General features: G+C 33.8%; 1 protein-coding gene and 1 long non-coding RNA gene across 2 annotated transcripts in view; both read right to left on the reverse strand.

The window, feature by feature from the left end:
* Positions 1-20968, reverse strand: part of GALNTL6 (polypeptide N-acetylgalactosaminyltransferase like 6) — a 1186276-nt gene that overhangs the window by 1117034 nt on the left and 48274 nt on the right. The window lies entirely within an intron of this gene.
* Positions 20151-20878, reverse strand: LOC122237919. Its single transcript, XR_006216686.1, has 2 exons — positions 20776-20878; positions 20151-20662 (listed from the first exon to the last, which is right to left on the reverse strand). It is a non-coding gene; the product is annotated as an uncharacterized LOC122237919 (long non-coding RNA).

The following is a 20968-nucleotide window of genomic DNA, read 5'->3' on the forward strand; positions in this document are numbered from 1 at the left end:
CAATATTAATCTAAAAATCCATAAACATAGTATATTGTACCATTTGTGTCTTCAATTTCTTTCATCAAAGTCTTATAGTTTTCATTGTATAGATTTTTCACTTCCTTGGTTAAACACATCCCTAAGTACTTTACTATCTTTTATGCCATTGTGAATGGATTGTTTTATGTCTTTTCATGTATTTCATTGTGAACTAATAGAAATGCAATTTTATATAATATACATATTATATTATGGTATGTTTCTTCTATACCATATTTGTTGAGTGCTTTTATCACGAAATAATTTTATATGTTTTTGTCTTATGCTTCTTCTGCCTCTCATGAGGTGATTATATAATTATATAATTTTCATTTTTCATTTTATATCATGTATCACATTTATTCATTTGCATATGTTGAACCACCCTTATTTCCCAGAGATAAATTTCACCTGACACTGGTGTATGAATCGTTTTATTGTGCTGTTGAATTTAGTTTGTTAATATTTTGTTGAGAATTTTTGCCTCTACATTAATCAGAGACACTGGTCTGTAGTGTCTTTATCTGGCCTTAGTATTGATAACACTGATCTTGTAAAAATGAGTTTTGAAGTGTTCTTTCCTCTTCCATTTTTTTTGAAACTTCCAGAAGGATTAATTTTAATTCTTGTTTAAATGTTTGGTAGTATTTACTAGCAAAATAATTTAATCCTGAGCATGTCTTATTGGGAGGTTTTTGATAATTGATTCAATCTCCTTACTTGTTATTGATCTTTTCAAATTTTCTATTTCTTCCTGATTCAGTGTTGGTAGTTTATATCTTTCTAGTAATTGATCCTTTTCTTGTAGGTTACCCAATTTATTGCCATATGTATGTTCACAGTAGTCTCTAGTGATCTTTTCTAATTCCGTGGTATCAGTTGTAATGGCTCCCCTTTCATTTCTGATTTTATGTTTGAGTCATCTTAGTATAGCTAAAAGTTTGTCAATTTCTGTTACTTCTCAAAAATCAGTCTTAGTTTCCTTGATTTTGATTTTTTTTTGTATTTTTCTAACTTCTCACTCATTTCTTCTTTAACTTTTGTTACTACCTTCCTTCTGCTAATATTGGGCTGAGTTTGTTCTTCTTTTTCTAGTTCCTTAAATATAAAGTTAGGTTGTCTATTTGAAATCTTTCTATTTACTTTATGTAAGCATTTATCACTATAATCTTCCCTCTTAGAACTGCTTTGATTGTGCTATGCCATAGATTGTGCTATGTCATATTTTGTTTCAAGATAGTTATTTCCATTCTGATTTACTCTGTGACCCACTGTTGTTCAGTGGTGTGTTAATTTCCAACATAATTGTAAAATCTCTGCTTCCCTGCTGTTATTGATTTCTACTTGTACAGCATGTGTTCACAAAATATACTTGGTATGATTTCAGTCTTCTTAAATCTGCTAAGACCTGCTTCACAACCTGTCATATGATCTAGTCTAAGGAAGGTTCTGTGTGCACTTGAGAAGAATTGTATTCTGCTGCTGTTGGATGAAATGTTCTGTAAATATTGGTTAGGTCTACTTGGTCTAAAATATGATTCAAGTCCATGGTATCCTTTTGATTTTCTGTCTAGATGATTTATTCTCTGTTGAAAGTGGGGTATTAAATTTCCCTATTACTATTGTATTGTTGTTTATTTCTCCCTTCAGATCTGTTAGAATTTGCTTAATATGTTTATGTACTCCAATGCTGGGTGCATATATACTTATGATTGTTACTCTTTTTTGATTAATTGACAACTTTATCATTATATAGTGCTTTATTTGTCTCTAGTTCCCATTGTTTACTTAAAATCTATTTTTTCTGATATAAGAAGAGTTACCCCTGATCTCTTTTGGTTTCTACTTGCAAGAAATAGCTCTTTCCATCTCTTCACTTTGAGCCTACGTGTGTACTTAAAGCTATAATGAGTCTCTTGTAGGCAGCATACAGTTGGGTCTTGTTTTTTTTAATCCATCCACCACTCCATGTCTTCTGATTGGGAAATTCAATCCAATTACATTTAAAATAATTATTAATAGGTAAGGGTTTACCAATGACATTTTTAATTATTTTCTGTTTTATAGTTCCTCTGTACCTTTCTTCCTCTATTGTTACTTTCCTTTGTGAACTGATGGCTTTCTGTAATGGTATGCTGTGGTTTCCTTTTCATCTTTGTGAATTTACTTAGGTCTTTGCTGCATGTTTACCATGAGGCTCAAATGAAACATCTCCCAGATTTAATAGTCTATTTCATTCCGATAACTTAACTTTGATTGTATACAAAAATTCCACCATTTTGCTAGCCAAACTTTTAAGTTTTGATGTCACGATTTGCATTGTCTATATTGTATATCCATTATTGTCCTTTCACATTTATGCTAGAGTCAGGTGGTTAATCCATCACCATATTAGATAGAGCATTCTGAATCCACTTACATACTTACTTATACCTGTGTGTTTTATATTTTCATGTTACCAATTAGATTGTTTTCATTTCAGCTTCAAGAACTTCTTTTAGCATTTCTTGTAATGCAGGACTAGTGGTGATGAACTTCTTCAGCTTTTGATTGGGAGTCTTTATTTCACCTTAATTTCTAAAGGACAACTTTGCTGGGTAAATTATTGTTGGTTAGCAGCTTCTTTCTTTCAGCACTTTGAATATATCATTCCACTCTTTCCTGGCCCATGAGATCTCTGCTGAGAAATCCACGGACAGCCTATGGGAGGATCCCTACATGAGAGATTATTTTATTGATTTATTTATTTTGCTTTCACTTCTTCTAAAATTCTCTTTTTGTCTTTGATTTTAGATAGTCTTATGTGTCTTAGAGAAAATGTTTAGGATTAAAATTTTAGGGTGACCTATTAGTTTCATAACTTTGGATGTCAAAAATCTCTCCCCAGATTTGGGAAGTTCCCAGCCATTCTTTTTTCCTTCCATTCTTCCTTTCATCCTTTCTTCCTTCGTTCCTTCTTTCCTTCCTTCCTTTTTTCTTTTTTTTACAAAGAGGGAGTGCAAGCTGGGGAGGGGGCAGAGGGAGAGAGAGAGAGAATCTTAAGGAGGCTCCATGCTGATTCAGGGCTCAATCCCATGACCCTGAGATCATGATCTGAACTGAAATCAAGAGCTGGACACTCAACAGACTGAGTCACCCAGATGTCCACCATTATTTATTTATTTATTTATTTATTTATTTTTTTTTTTTTTTTTTAAAGCTTATTTTTTTAAATTTTTTTTTTAACGTTTATTTATTTTTGAGACAGAGAGAGACTGAGTATGAACGGGGGAGGGGCAGAGAGAGGGAGACACAGAATGTGAAACAGGCTCCAGGCTCTGAGCGGTCAGCACAGAGCCCGACGCAGGGCTCGAACTCACAGACTGTGAGATCATGACCTGAGCCGAAGCCAGCCGCTCAACCGACTGAGCCACCCAGGCGCCCCCACCATTATTTATTTAAATAAACTTCTGCTTCTGGAACTTCAACACTGTTTCCCTGAATGATGTACCTTAAGTCTCACAGATTTTCTTTATTCTTTTTCATTTTATTTTTCTTTTTGCTCCTTTGATTGGATAATTGTAATTGTTCTCTCTTAAAGCTCACTAATTCTTTCTTCTGCTTGGTTCAGTCTAATTGAAGCACTGTATTCATTATTATTATTATTATTATTATTATTACTATTTATTATTTTGAAAGAGGGAGTGGGCAGAGGGAGAGGGAGAGAATCTTAAGATGGCTCCATGCCTAGAGTAGAGTTTGAGGTGAGGCTCAATCTCACAACCAAGAGATCATGACCTGAGCTGAAATCAGGAGTCAGATGCTTAACCAACTGAGCCACCCAGCTTCCCCTGAAACACTCTATTTAATATTCCAGTTCAGCCATTAAATTCTTCAGCTCCAAAATTTCTAGATTTTTATTCATTCTTTTCTCACCTCCAGGGGAATTCTCATTTCGTTCTTACCTTGTTTTTCTGATATCATAAATTGTTTTTGTGTGTTCTCTTATAGCTCTCAACATCTTTAGAATAATTATTTTGAGTTCTTTCTCAGACAATTTTATTTATTTCCATTTTTAGAGGGCCAGTTCCTGGAGGATAAAACTCCTTTGGTGGATACAACTCCTGGTTTTAGATACAAGCCCAGGACCCCCAAATTGACAGAGATATTTCTGCCACTCCTAAGTTCTAAAAATAGATTCTTTCATGACAAAAACAGAAGTTACCTTTCTTCCATATCTGACACAGCCAATTGGGATTTTCATATGCTAGCAGACAAAGTAACAAGTGAATTACTGTGCACTATGTGCTGTGATCTAGGAAGTACTGGAAACACTCAGAAAGACATTTAATTCAAATTTGTGGAATCAAGAATAAGCACTTTGAAACGCGAAATTTCTAAGATTAAAGCCAAAAGTTAAACAAGGAGATTAAAAAGGTACAAGATTAGCACAGTGAAAACCCTGAATGATAGACTCTGAGGAAATGAAGGAATTTCACTGTGGATAAGACAAAATTCTGAGAGTCATAATAAGAGATATTTGAAAGGCACGCAGAGCCCAAATCATACAGAACATTTTTAGTTCCACTAATATGTATCAGGTGCTAATTTTCTGTTAAGTCATATTAAAGACTGTGGATTGTGTCCAAAGATTTGTGTTGGATCCATAGAGAACTTTAAGCAGACAAGTGACATGATGTGATCTGTTGTTGCGGTTGTTTTTTTAAATCACCATGGCTACTATGTGGAGAAAAGATCAGCGCAGAACACGAATAGCAAGTACATAAATGCAAGTGAAAGATAACAGTGGTCTGACTTACAGTTGGGGCAGTGGAAACGGAAAGATTGGAAATTTTAAGTTATTTTATAAGCAGAATGGAAAATGTGAGTGGAAAGTTGTAGGGAATGAGGTAGTACAGAATCACTGGACACTTCCAGGTTCCTGATTTGACATTTGGGACAATAGCGGTTCTAATTTCCTGAAATAAGAATGACTGTTCTGATTTTTATTTTGCAGATTATTCTAGCATTTGTTAACATATTTATTATAGAGGATGAACTTGAGGGCCCTTTGTCAATTGGATTGGAAAAATTTACAAATATGAATTTAGACTGATAGAATCAACACTACTTTGACATTTATGGGATCTTCCCATACAGGAAAATATTGTATCTCTAAATGGTATGCTCTTTTCCATCTATATTTTATGTCTCTATACAGTTTTATAGTCGCCTTCATCTAGGCCTTATATATATTTTCTAAGCTTATTATGTCATTTATTATAAAAACATTTTACTAAGATGGATAGGTATTGTCTTAAACATTATAAATAGTAATTATTGGCTTATAAAAATGCCAAACATATTATTATATTTTTTGTAAATAACAACAAATATAATATTTTTGAAGATAATTTTAGTTGAATATATCTGGTTTTTCTATATAGCACTCATGACCATCAGAAAGAGAAAAACTTTCTTCTGAGATATTTGTATCTCCTCATTTTGTCTTTCAAATTGCATTGTTTATCTCTTCCAAATAAATGTTAAATAATATAGGTTATAAATAGCTTTTAAATATCCTTTTTTTCTCAGCCCCATCACCTTAGTATAACACTTTAGTATAACATTGACTCTTGGGTTATAAAAGATATGCCTGGGGCGCCTGGGTGGCTCAGTCTGTTCAGTGTCCGACTTCAGCTCAGGTCATGATCTCGTGGTCTGTGAGTTCAAGCCTCGCATCAGGCTCTGTGCTGACAGCTCAGAGCCTGGCGCCTGCTTCTGATTCTGTGTCTCCCTCTGCCTCTGCCCCTCCCCTGCTCATGCTCTGTCTCTTTCTGTCTCAAAAATAAACATTTAAAAAAATTAAAAAAATAAAAGATATCATCCCTAAAAAGTGGCCTTCCATTCCAAAATAAGAAAAAAAATAATTTCAATGGTTAGCTGATGTTGAATTTTATCAATTACTTTATAAGATCTATTAAACATATCATACAATAAAGTATATTATCCAATTACATGATGCTAAACCACCACAATACTATCTGATACTCTTTTTAATTCAGAGCTGCATTCTATTAGCTAATATTTAGATTATGATGCTTGTCTTTTTATAAAAAGTACTACTTTTTTTGTTGAGGATGTTAGCTTGGTAAAAGGGCAACCTTTATTATATTTAACATCAGAATTATGTTAGCTATTCACAATAATTTGGTATTGAAATTGTCAAATTATTTAGTGGTTTATTTCTTTTTTTTTTTTTTTTAATTTTTTTTTTCAACGTTTTTTATTTATTTTTGGGACAGAGAGAGACAGAGCATGAACGGGGGAGGGGCAGAGAGAGAGGGAGACACAGAATCGGAAACAGGCTCCAGGCTCTGAGCCATCAGCCCAGAGCCTGACGCGGGGCTCGAACTCACAGACCTCGAGATCGTGACCTGACTGAAGTCAGACGCTTAACCGACTGTGCCACCCAGGCGCCCCAGTGGTTTATTTCTTAAATGAAGGTATATTTGTTACATTTAGGTTTGAACATAATCAGAGAAATGTCTGATTTCAGCAAGAGAGTTAGCTCTAAGACTAACTTTTCAATTTAATTCTGTATATTGAATTTGGGCCTACTCAAAAACATGGACATATTGCTCTTATTTTCTTTGGCATCTAATGTTTAAGAGACAAACTTAGACACAATCCAGATTTGTGTTTTGAAAATTGGATCTCTCCATTTCTGCTGTGGTGCATATAAAAAATCAATTTTTCCTTGAAATGCAATACATTCTCTAAAATGTCTAAATATCCAGATAGCTGATAAAATCAAAAGATGCAAGATAGGTTTTAGCCTTAAAAAATGTTACTATCCTCCAGCTTTAACACTGTTCTTGTTACTGTAATTCTGGTTTTCTCTTCAGAAAAGCCAATTATATAGATGGATGCAATCAGCATTTTGTAAACTTGAAATCTATACTTCTCTCCCTGATCAATTAAGTTTCTATTCTTTCTTTCTATCTTTCTTTTCTTTTTCTTTATTTTTACAATCTAAGATATTCCCTTAAGCCTTTCTCATGAATCCCTTACTGCTCTTTCCATGTTGCTTTCCCATCTCATCTCATCTACTTCTGCACACCTTTCAGTTGGCACCTGTTTGTATGAATGCCTTTTATTTACTTTACAATTCATTTCTTGATTCATAAAAACTGGGTTCTTGAAATTTATCAGGGTAATAGACTGGCAGCCATCTAACATTTACTTGTATTTCTAAGATTAAATCATTTTCACAGTAATGTGTATGCCTACCTTTTAAGTGTTATTTCCCATTCTGTGTGTTTATTATTATTATATTTACTGGCTCCCATTTTATTAATTTTTAAAGCTTTTTATTTTACTTAATTCTCTTTGAATAGTTAAAATCTTGTTTAGATAAACTTCATATATCTCATCAAGGTACAGTTAGTGGATTTTTGAATCTCCTCTATAGCCATTTGGATTTTCATAGAACAGGAGGAAGCAATACAAATTCCTTCAGTGTCCTGCAGGTAATTTAAACTATGAGGTTTAATTTAGGTCTGGGTGGGAAATGTTATTAAAATATCCTGTTTTAAAAAATAAAGCTGAAACCTAGCTCTATTAGGACTAATACAAACAAACTATAATCTATGCATCCCAAGTAAACTAGGTTCAATACAATTTAGGTTTTGTAATGGTGTGACTATACACAAAGAGTTGATGGGAAATATACAGCTTTGAGTGTTATTTTGTTACATTACAACCACATCTTCTTGTTTAATGTATACATAATATGAAATAAAATTATGACTGTGCTAGCATACCTTGATACCTAGTTTCCTTCAATTTCTGAAGAATTTAATCACTATATCTCATATTTGAAAGTATTTATCATACACTCAATAATGTGGCATTTTCTTAATTTCTTTCCCACAAAATAATCATGAGCATATAGATTAGAAGGACTATCAGAGTTTAATGACATTTCGAACCTAAATGTGTGATGTAAACATAGGAATTATTCAGTAAAATGATTATTTCCTTTAGAGACAACATAAGAGCAATCATTATAAAGAATATTTATAACATTTTATATTTTCACACATAATAATCAACAAAGCACCTGGAAGACATTTAAGGTGTTCTACCCTAGAAATAGAATATTCTTTTTCACAGGTGCATCATCAGTTAAGACATGCACGTTGTCCTGAAAGGAATTTTCACTTTGGAGGACTTAGATGTGTAAATGTAACAATTTCTTTAAACTAATGATGAATATCATGTTCAGTGTTAAGTTTAATAATCTATTAAAGCCTTTGCAGAAACTTTAGAACAACTAATGTAACATATTACTTGGCTACTGAATTACAGAAAGATGAAACATCACCAAGAATGTACTGAGAGCATATCAAAAGTAGATCAAAAAGTTTGAAGGCAAAGACAGAAGCAGAATATTTTAGTTATTTTAAAGAAAACAGGGAGGCGATTACCAAGAATACATGAACTGAAGTTATCTCCTTTCAGAAATTCTAAATCCTTTTTTATTGATAAAAAATACCATTTATCTAGTCTCTATACAAAATGATAGAAAACCGTGAAGTTATCTTAAAATTGAACACAGAGGTCTACAATAAATTCCCAAAAGGCAATTGACATTGCTCATAAAAAAAAAAAAAAACATGCTTATTGATTAGTTGTTCTGCAGTCAAGCTAAGTAAAGAAGAATTCTCCATATTTATCACCATTTTTCATTCTAACACTTTACAAGTACTTTCAAGAATGATACTTCATTTGATTTTCAAGTGATTGGTACTTCACTGATCTTCCTGGAACTCAAACTATAACCCAATGATAGGTAGTATTAAGAGAACTAGATGCCTAGCTTTTCTAGTTACAAATTTCTTTCAAGTCAGTTTGTACAGAAAATTTGTGTTCTTTCAGAGGACACATTACTCCATATTTCTATTGTAAAATATATTTCTGGTCTCTACAATATGTATTTTTTCACAATATCACTCTTTTTAAAGTGTTCAGTTACAATCAACAGATTTTAATTCAAAACCCAGTCACAATGGCCCTAAGAAAAACCCAGATAATTTCTGAACCAATGGAACCAAATGACACTCATATGTTTAAGACCTTTTAAGTTATGATATTTGGTTATCTGACTCAATTCATACCACTAATGACCTAATTTAACAAAATAATTAAGAACAAAAAAATTAGTATTACTTACCAAAATCATTTCATTACTGCATAGAATGTGACATTCTTTACAAAATGCTATTGTTCTTTTAATAAGGCACGATTTCAATACATTAAGGCATTTACATTCAGAATTCCTTGGTCTAGTGTATTATTCTCATTTTTTAAGTAAAGAGTTAATTTCTGCTTATTTATAATCTTAAATATGATAATTAAAATATATTTTCCAAATTCTCAAAAATTATGTTTTAGACATTATAAATTTAAATAAATTAAAATGTATTTAGGATATTTCAGGCTTTGAATATATATTATTATAAAGTAATTAGTCATATGTTCACTTCATACTGAGATTTTGTTTCCAAGTCCCATCCAGGATGGATAGCATGGTAATTCTTTTCCCTATAAAGTGAAAAATTAAGCCCAAAGAAAAATCACCTTCATTTGTATTCTCTTCTTCAATAATTCTACATATGGATATGCTGATAATGGAATATGACATTTCAAAAATTACCTCTCAAATAAAATTCTAATTTGTCCCTGTAGACCTCTGACTGTTAAGTAAATCACCTTGGTATAGTGCCAGTGAACTGCAATGGACAAATCTAGGTTGAAATACCGAGTTATTTGTTGAATTATTACTAACAAGTGTCTTTATCTAGTATTTACTTAGTAGTTCTCAAATCTACAATGGGAATATACCACCTACCACATAATGACATTGGAAAGAATGCAGGAAATAATAAAAACCAAACATTAAGAAAGTTGATCATACCAAATACTCAGCGTAGTTAGTGGCCATTACTGACAGTGCTAGTGGCAAAAAATACCATCAGAAATATTGGAAATGCTTTTGAATACTTATTAAACATTAGCAAGTGATATTCTCCCCATTAAAAATGTCATAATTGTTTTGGAAGGCAGATTTACACAAAAATACTTCTAAAACCTATGAAGTTCTTTGGATGATGTAACACAGGACTTAGCTTTGGTGACAGTTGTCAGCAGCAGCTTCACACAGCAAACAGAACTTCATTTAGTTCTTGAAAACTAAGGAAGTTTTCACTGATAGAAATGAAAAGGCATTCCAAGGAAAGAGAAGAGTTTGCTTAAATGCACTGTGTTTCAAAAGTGTTCGAGAAAATAGAAGACACACTGAGTTGGTGTGAATACAGTACATCTAATCAGGAAAGCCGACTGATGCTAAATTGTAAAGGGTTGCAAATGTCACCTGAACTATTTTATTCGACTCCTAATTCCAACACTGGCAGAATTACTATTTCTAGACTGGACCTCTCAAACAAAATCACTTCAAAACTGTACAACTTATATGGGTATGATTTTGTAAGCACTGAACAAGAAGCAGTGCCACACTGTGGGAAGAAAAACTGAGAAGATAAATCTACCTACATCCTGGCTTCCTACCTGGGGGTATGTTCTAGAAATGAGGTGTTGATCATTGCTTAGTATTGCAGAGCTGAAGAGCCTTAGACTGGAGTCTGCATCTGTACAAATGAGTGAACTCTGTGGGGCAGGATATTGAAGAGGAGTAGGGTTGGCCAGGTACTCTTCACGGAGGTTCCATGAGATGAGAAATTAACTGAGTATGTGCAGAGCAATACTGTGTGAGATCTACCAGAGAATTATGGCTGAAAGCTGAAAGCTCAATGGACAATGTACCACAAGTTGCTCCAATGACAGACAATGGAGGTCTTGTTCGGCAGATGGGAGATACCTCACGGCGACACCTCAGGCACTCACTTGAAATGTCAGAGAAGCCCACAGGTCATTAGAAAAAGACTACATCGTGAATAAAGGGCCACTTCCCAGGACAAAGAACAAAACCAAAATAGATCCACCCTAGTGAAGAATAAGACCAAGTATCAGAGGGAGGACAGTATCTCCTCATAATTTAGCTGATTGGCAGAATAAAATTCAACATTCTGTTGGGACACCTGGGTGGCTCAGTCAGTTAAGCACCCAACTCTTGATTTCAGCTCAAGTCATGTTCTCATGATTTGTGGGACTGAGCCCCACTGTCAGCACAGAGCCTTCTTGGGATCCTCTCTCTCCCTCTCTCTCTCTCTCTGCCCCTCCCTTGCTCATGCTATCTCTCAAAACAAATAAAAAATAAAACAAACTTTTTTAAAAAATTCAACATTCTGTTAAGGAAAACAAGATTCTGGCTCAGAATAAAGCTATTACCAGAGATAACTTTTATCTGAATGACCTTCCTGTATGACAAGGCAAACATCTAATTACCAAACATCTGCTCTTCTTATTGTCCTGTGAATCACCCTCCTCCTGTTGAAGCCCCAGGCTCCTATCCTATTCCTTAGCTCAGGATGGCATTTAAACCTCAATTACCCAACTTGTCCTTGGGTCCCACGGTCTTTGGGGGCCCCCTGCATGTACATAATTTTGTTTTTCTCCTATTAATCTGTCCTGTGTTTGTTTGATTATTAGACCAAAGAATCTAGAAGGGCAGAGTAAAAATTTTTCCTCCCAACAACATATATTTTAAAAAATAGTAAATATGTAAAGAAGCAGCTTCAGTAAAGGGGCTAAGAAATTTTAAAGTAGAGCCTTTTTCTGGTAGTCATTTTCTACTTCATATATTGATTATTCCAAATTGAGCAAGTCTAGAGGAATAATGATTAAAGCCAGGTGGCAGGGATGCTTAAACCAAACAATGGCAATATATATTCCATTTCTTGATCATAATTCCTATTATTTTGTAAGATGTTTCTCTTGTAGACTATGAAAGACTAATTTTCTCCCAGAATGTATAATGTATGGATTAGTGGAAACTACAATTCTATAAAATCAGATTAGGATGTTATTTAAATACCAGTTGTAATATTTATTAGCCATGTGATATGGAGAAGTTAAATTAACTCTCTGATTCTCATCTTCCTCATCAGTAAATAGACCTAGTGTTGTTGTTTTTGTCGAGAAAAAATATGGTAATATTTGAATAGGGATAGACACATTCTATGTGCCTAATAATTGGTGACAATTATTGTTGTAGATTATTGAATCAAATAAAAGTGTTATCAAATGGGCAAGAAAGGATTGATTCAGGAGGTCTGAGTTGCTTAAATCCTTCAAAGGCCTATCTTCAGGACTGACCTTTGTCTAGCTCTTTGGATACAATCTTTGAGACCCTGGGATACTATGCCTAATAAAAGCGGTATGTGTTTATTTGTTTGTTTTTGTTTGTTCGATTATAGCTGAAACCCTGGGCCATCCTGTACTAATCTGACCAGATTACTTAACCTAACAATTTCGATGATGCCTCTTTTGGTCAGTGTATGGGTGGGGATGAGGAGGAAGGAGTAGGAAGTAGCTGAAGTTAGTCACACAGTCACCAGATGCTTAGGTGACTGACCCTAAACAGAAACTGGAAACAAAGACTTGGGTAGGACTTGATTCAAGTAAGTGATGACACTTCAGATGTGTTGTCACACACCATTGCTGGGAGAATTGAGTGAGTCCCTGTGTAGCTTCACTGGAAGGGGACACCTGGGAGCTTGGACCTGGTGTGTCTTTTCTCTTTGCCAATTTTAATTAGTATCCTTTTTTTGTGATAAACTGTTACCATGAGTATGACAGCTTTCTTGAGTCCCAAGAATCATCCTAGTGTGTTCTCAAGACCAAGTGAAGTCTTAAAGAATCCACAACACAGCATGTTTCTATACCTTCTAGAAAGGACCAAAATGAATACTGCTCAAGACCATCCATTCTAGCCATGGATTACTATTGCTCTTAGAAAATTTGATGAAAGCTCAAACATGTTTTATTGGGGGTATATGAACATTTTATAAAAATTTTCAATGTTCTGTTTTCATTTAGATTAAAATGTAAGCAATAATTTAAACATATTATAGACTACTTGTATAATCACTGTATAATCAAATAGTGCTCCAGAGTATCAGTCCCTGTGTTTGCATTTACAGTAACATCTGTGAAAGCTACTATTACTCCTGTAATCTTAGAGGATGTAAAAATGAGGCATGTAAAGATATAACTGTGTTGATAACTATTAGATATTGGGATTTACTCTGAAAATAAATGTTTCTGAGTAGAAATGAATTATAAAGAGACATATTATTTACATGAAAAAAAATCAAGCCAACAGCTAGTATATTTCACATATAAGATGTCGCTTGTGAAAAATTGTTTTATCCTTAACATTAAATTCTTTTTAGATTTTAATATTGTTTATATTTTATTCAATACTAACTTTATATATTCCTTTGCTTTAATAGTTGTATAAAAGAAGTATAAAGAGTTTATAACAAGTATCATAGTTATATACATGTAACAAAAATATGGTATATCAGTTTCAGTCAATATTTGGAATCTGTAAGAATTTCTTTCATGCTTTTAAAGAGAGCTGCCTATTTCTGAGTTTAAATAACCTGAAATGGGAAATGCATTTGTGTTTGAGAATTGTGAAGGGAATAGAACTAAAAAAAAAAGTTTAATTTGTAACTAAACATGTGGATAATTTTTTAGGCATCAAATTATTGTGCATAAAACTGGTTTCAAGTTGATAAGAGTACTTCAGCATTTTTTTTAATGCTGCAGGTCTCAAATCCCTCACCTGAAAAATGTGGATATTAACATCATATACTCCACAGGATTTCTGTATAGGATTAGTTAAATAATTTATGTAATAAGAATGAGAAAGAAAGAAAGAAAGAAAGAAAGAAAGAAAGAAAGAAAGAAAGAAAGAAGAAAGGAAGAAAGAAAGAACAAGAAAGATCGATCATGGCGCTTGGAATATAATAAGTGCCAGTAATTTTGTTCCCTGATTTCCTCTTCTTTGTAAAAGACCCTAGTATTGGAATTTTCTACTTCAAAGCTAAGTTAAACTATCAATAGAAAGACTCTTCAAATCTCCTTTAATATTGCTTCCTGAACTTAACGTTATACAGTAACATACGATAGATAACACAAGAATACCTTTTTGCTACTTCAGTGAAAATAACTATCTATACTTTAAAATGGGCATAATATTTATTCTAATTCATATATTTTTACATAAGTTTTTGCAATGCAGAATTTGGGAGAAATATAAAATAATGCATGTATTACTTTCTCCTGACTAAAACTGAACATTGAAAACAAAACATAAACAAACAAAAACTCCAGTATCTCTAGCAGTTGAAAGAAAACATGGAAATGCCATAAATATGATTGGATTACCTAGAGAACTGGGTTCACATCATTGACGTAAGCACTGATATTATTCAGAGATTGTATTAAGCAGGTTACGGCAATCCTGAACCAGATGAGACACAGACATAGTTCACCAATTTCTGATACGATTCAGTTATAAATGGGGTTTCCCATGTCCACATTCCCTTCCAAAAGCATATACACTAGAAATTTCTCCTGGAGTGCCTGGGTGGTTCAGTCGGTTAAACGTCCGACTCTTGGTTTTGGCTCAGGTCATGATGTCACAGTTTGTGAGATCGAGCCCTGCATTGGGCTCCAAACGACATTGTGGAGACTGCTTGGGATTCTTTCTCTCTCTCTCTCTCTCTCTCTCTCTCTCTCTCTGCCCCTCTGCTGTGTGCCTTCTCTGTCAAAATAAATAAATAAACTTTGAAAAAAAAATTTCCTGCTTCATCTCAAATTAAATGAGACAACTACGAAGCAACTCACTTGCAACTTATCGTAACATTACCAAATGAACAGAACTGCCTTATCACCAATTTCCAAAATAACAGTCTCACCAAATTTTGCCATTCTACTTTGATACATCTTACAAAAAGATGATTTCCCTTTATCTCTATAATGACATCATTAATCATTTTTTTCTCTCACTTTTATAATATTTATGTTCCAGGACTCGCCAGTGGATTAACCCAACACTAGTTTTCCCTAAATCTTAACATCACTAAAATGATTCTCTTCTTACTGCTGAATCTTATCACCCCAATCCTTATGACTTTTTGGGATTTAGGGCCACATTCCCTGTGTTAAGTCCATCACTACAACATCTCAAACATCTGTTCTTATCCCTGCCTTCTTATGAACAGCCTTCCTCTATCTTACTTTTTAAAAATCCCTTCTAATCATTCACTCTACAGTAAACATTTTTCTAGGTAATACCCCACAATGGAATGTGTCTCAACATTCTTTCTGAATAAAATACTGAGAAATCAAGAAGAGACTAGAATTGAAAAGAGACAATTATTAATGATCATTATAAAGTTAGGGTTTGGTAAAGTATCTTTTGCCTATTACAGCCACAATACTTAGTTTTTCCACTTTCTAATGCACATGCCTATGTGTACACAAAAATGTTATTATATACTAATATTCAACAAGGAGCTTTATAATATGCAATATGCCTTCACTTATTTATTGCCATGCATGGATTTACTTAACACCAAAGGCTTATATGTATATGTACACTGAGTATCCCCACTAAAAAGTAATGTCCATGAGTGCAGGATTTTTATCTTCAAATCACTGCTATAAACCTAGAAGAATATATGCCAGGCACTCAATAAATTTGTCTTGAAAAATAAAAAAAGGGAATGGCAATAGTGAATGTGATGAATATTAACAGACTTTAAGACCTATTGTGATGCTACAATAAACAAGACGATATGTATTAACAAAAGAATAGACCAATCCATCAATGTAACAGAACAGAAACCCCAGACATACACTCCCACAAGTACAGTCTGACAAAGGAGCAAAATCAATCCAGTGGAAAAAGGATACTCTTCTCAACAAATGGTGTTCATTCAAATGGATGTCCACATGCCAAAAAAAAGAGAAAAGAATCTAGAACACAACCTACACCTTTTGCAAACATCAACCATTAGCTCAAAATGGATTATAGACCTAAATATAAAATGCAAAGCAATAAAGCTCCTATAAAATGACATGAGAGAATCTAGGTAAGTCTGAGTTTGGTGATGACTTTTTTTAGATGCCACATCAAAAGCATGATCCATGAAAGGAAGGCTGATGGTTGGATGTCATTAAAACTAAAAACTTATGCTCTATGAAAGACACTGTTAAAGAAATAAAAAGATATGTCACAGACTAGAGAAAATATTTGCAAAACACATACCTAATATCTAAAATATTTAAAGAGCTTTTAAAACTCAAAAATAAAACAACCCAATTAAAAAATGGGCAAATAATCTGAACAGACACCTCACCAAAAAACATTTACAGATAGCAAATTCATTTGAAAAGATGTTCAACATCAGGGCGCCTGGGTGGTTCAGTCAGTTAATCATCTGACTCTTGGTTTCATGATTAGTGGGATTCAGGCCCACATCAGGCTCTGCTCTGACAGTGTGGAACCTGCTTGGGATTCTCTCTCTCTCTCTCTCTCTCTCTCTCTCTCTGCCCCTCCCCCATTCATGCTCTCGCTCTCCTTCTGAAAATAAACTTAAAAAATGCATATGTATATATATATGTGTGTGTATATATATATATACATATATATGTATATGTGTATATACATATATATGTATATATATATATATATATATATATATATATATATACACACACACACATATATATGTAATTGAAGAATTGCAAATTGAAATAAGATGCCACTATACACTCATTAGACTGGCTAAAATCCAAAACATTGACAACAAATGCTGACAAAGATGTGGAGGAATTCTCATTTATTGCTTATGGGAATGAAAAATGGTAGATACTTTGGAAGATCATTCAGAAGTATCCTACAAAACTAAACATAACTCTTACTGTAATATCCAGTAATCACTGGTATTTACCAAAATGAGATGAAAACTTATATTCACACCAAAACCTGCACACAGAAGTTTATAGCAGCTTTATTCATAATTACCAAAACCTAGAAGCAACCAAGACGTTTTACAGTAGATGAAAGGATAAAAAACAGCAGTAAATCCAACATTGAAGTTTTATTCAGCAACAAAAAGAAATGAAATATTAACTCACAAAAAGACATGGAGGAACCTCAAATGTATATTGCCAAGTGAAAGAAGCCAATCTGAAAAAGAACATGTATACTGTATTAATCCAACTATATGACATTCTGAGAAAACCAAAACATGGAGACAGCAATAAGATCAGTGGTTGCCTAAGTTTAGAGTGGAGAGTGGAAGGGACGAACAGGTGGAGTACAGAGGATTTTTAGGTCAGTAAAACTATTCTGTATAATACTGTACTGCTAGATATGTGTTATCGCACATTTATCAAAACCCACAGGATGTACAACAAAAAGTGCACCCTTCTGTAAAGTATGGGCTTTAGTTAAGAATAATGTATCAATAGTTGCTTATCAATTATAACAAATGAGCAGCACTAATGCAAGATGCAAATAACAGAAATTTGGGGAGAGGAGAAGAGGTGGAAATATGGGGACTCACTGTACTTTCCAGTATATTTTTTATATCCTAAAGCATATTAATTTTATAAAGGAAAAATATATTGTAGATCTCCTGAAAATGCTTTACTGGCTCAGTTTTTTAATATAGGAGAGAGAAGGAGATAGGAAAATTCATACCCAGTTCAAAGACCTCTACCTATGTAAGACTTTCTCTAACCCTTCTTTTATATCATGTTTCATTCATTCATTAATTGAATAGTTAATGAGAGGGGTATGGTATGCCTTCAGATGGGTACTCCAGAAGGAGAACCTGACCCTGAAGCAGAGATTGGGTAGAAGGGAAGCAGAACTCTCAAGAAAAGGAGTGAGGAGAGCAGGGTAGGGGAAGGGGCAAAGATTGGTGTCAGCTGGAGTGGAGCTAATGCCTGCTTCCATACAAAGTTGGATGTCCCATCCAAATATCCCTTACTTGCTTTCTACAGCAACAACTTCCTATCTGAAATTCATGTACAAAGAGAGACAACAAAGAGACAACTTCCAGAGTCCAAAGCAAAGAGCTGATCCCTATCATGAAATCAACTTTGTGAGAACTGATACATAAAAACTGAAAATTAAAATCTATATGGCCATTTCTCATGTTCAAAACAACTTCATATTTAAACTTGAACTATAGTATCCCCTTCAGACAACTGGGACACACATTATTTGGAAGGCATAACTACCAACAACTGGCCAAGGATGGTCTTCCTGAGAATGAGGCAGGCAACAATCTCCCAAGGAGAGGGATGGGTGCCACAAGCAAGACTCCAGGATCTGGGCATGGCATGGAGAGTGTCCACAGCACTGGGTGGGCACTACAGAAAGCAGTTACAGAAATAAATAAGACCCAACCATTACCCTCAAGGAGCTCATCAAAGAGCACATGTTTTGCATTTGGGTAGTCATTGTTTATAGTTTTCTTCTCCGTTTCACAGAAAGTTTCCTTAAAAGCAGGAACTATATTATCATTTCTGTATTTCCATTGCTTCATGTATGCATTCCATATAAAAGGAAAAATGAAAAGAAAGAAAAGAAGAAATTTTAAAAATGTGGCCCAAATAGAGAGGAAAAAAGGAAGATAGAAGAAAAGGGAAGAGAAAGAAAGAAAAAGAAGAGATAAAGAAAGAAGAGAAAAAAGAGTAAGAAATTAAAGAATGAATACAAAGTAAAAGGAGAAAAGATGGAAAAGGTAGAAAAAGACATAGAAAGGAAGAAAAAAAAAAGAAGGAAAGATGACAACATTAAGGAAGAAAATGTGAGAAGGCAGGTAAATGGGAGGCAGGCAGCCAAGAGAACTTAAGGGAGAGAATGCGAAGGGCCCAGTTGGCCAGGCCAGCTACACCAGTGGGGAAATGCTCACCTGGGTTTTAAATAAAACCATTTCTGCGTTTTAATCAATGAGGTAAGTTTTGCTATTCTATCTACCTAAACGAATGAATACTAACATTTTTGAGAGGAAAGCTATCAAAAAGACACAGCGGAAAAAAAAAAACAACAAAAAAACATTTTACCTCTTACAGCCCTAGATTTCTTCTGTAAGTTACCTGAAAGTTTTTTTTTTTCTTTAGTGTGACTCTGGAATTCACAAACTATTAGGTAAATAATGATATGTTTCAGAAGATCACATGATGTGGATATTAATATAATTTTAACATATAATTGACAGTTGGCAATAATTCCCAAAATCACAATACATGGATTTCCTTAATTTGTAGACTGTAACATAAAGAATTTATCGTTTTCTTCACACAATGCCTCTTTGTTGGAAGTTCGGACGTTATATGCATGGGGAAAAAAGCTGATGTTAAGATTAAACTGGTGATAAATGCTTTGAACCGCAAATATTTCTTACCTTCACGGGTGTCCCATAGTCTTCCTATTTCCTACAACTGAGTATTTAATTTTCAAGTTTCTGTGAGCACTAGGCACATGGATACTGCTTACCCTCCCCTCCCCCCACATTCTTCGTCTTTTGCCACTTACATGCAAAAGAGCATCAACTGCTTTGAATAAAAGCCCAGTACCCATTAAGTAGACAGCAGATCATAGTGGTGAAGTGACACAAGTGACAGGTGTGCCCAGAAGTGGACAACTGAATGAGAAGCAGATATTTGTCATCACTGAAAACTGGGAACTTGAACGTTGATTCCGTATGTATTTAGTTCCAATAATTTCTAATACCTCTTAGATATTTTTCTGATACATTACTATTCAATATTTTGAAATGTCTTTTTACTTTGTGTCTGGTCACTGGAAAATAATCAATATCACACCCTGATTTTGTTATTTCAGCACTAATTTACTTTGAAAAACAAAATGAAAATTGTTGAGTGAAATCCTCTGCTTAATTCTTCTTCCCTAATACATTTGCAAGTGAATCTAGAGGAAATACAGTCAAAAGCTCATACTATAAATTTTTACTTTGCTGGATATTTTAAACTCCTTAGAAATATAAGTCATAAAGTAGTGGTTGTGATCAATTTTATTGGAAAAATCAAATTGCTATGGTCTTTCTGATACATTAGAAAATGAATAAAACTCATAGTCAGCTTTGCTTTATTATGACTTTAGTTCACGTACATTATTGATTACAAGAGCAAGTGAATCTATAGGTCCAAAACACACGGTAATTTTTCTCTATGTTAATTCTGAAGAAAATGTGTCCAAAGTAAAGAACAAAAGTTTCCAAAAGAGAGAAACAATTCAGTTCATTCAAACTAAACTTAAGAGCTATCTGAAAATGTTACTGCTTTCTTCATCCTGCAGTCTAAGTTAAAAGAGATTGGTTGGCTCTAAAAATAAACATAATATATAACTCTCTCTTAGGCATTGTCAAAGCAATATGGAGGGACTGATGAGGGTTTTTCTCCAGAGTTTTAATGAACCTTCTTCTTTCTTGATTCAGTCCTAGTATCATTTATTTTTAAAGCAATCGGTCACATCTTTCTGCTAGGCTGATAGTCTTCTGACTGATTCTGCCACAGTATACAACAATAAGAAATGACAAAAATTTCAAGCTGGAAGTCAGTGATGAGCCAAGTTTGTAGTCGGCTAAAAACATGAGATAGAAAAGTGAAGTAGAGTGTGAACTTAGTTCTATAATTTAAAATACTTATTACTTTGAGGATCAAAGAGAAATAGTGAATAAATAAAAATGCTCTTACTTTTAAATTCAAGTTTGTTCCAATGTTTTACTTCAATTATCAGGCAAACCTTGTGAATTATACACAGCCAGAAATGCCTTGAGCCTCTATTAAAAGGCTAATACTCGTCACAAACATAGAATGTGAAATTAAAGTTCTGTGACATCAGCACTCACCTGCATAGCATTGTTGGAGAATAATATTCCGTAACTGT

The sequence above is a fragment of the Panthera tigris genome, chromosome B1, assembly GCF_018350195.1.
Source record: "Panthera tigris isolate Pti1 chromosome B1, P.tigris_Pti1_mat1.1, whole genome shotgun sequence".
NCBI classification, from domain to species: domain Eukaryota; kingdom Metazoa; phylum Chordata; class Mammalia; order Carnivora; family Felidae; genus Panthera; species Panthera tigris.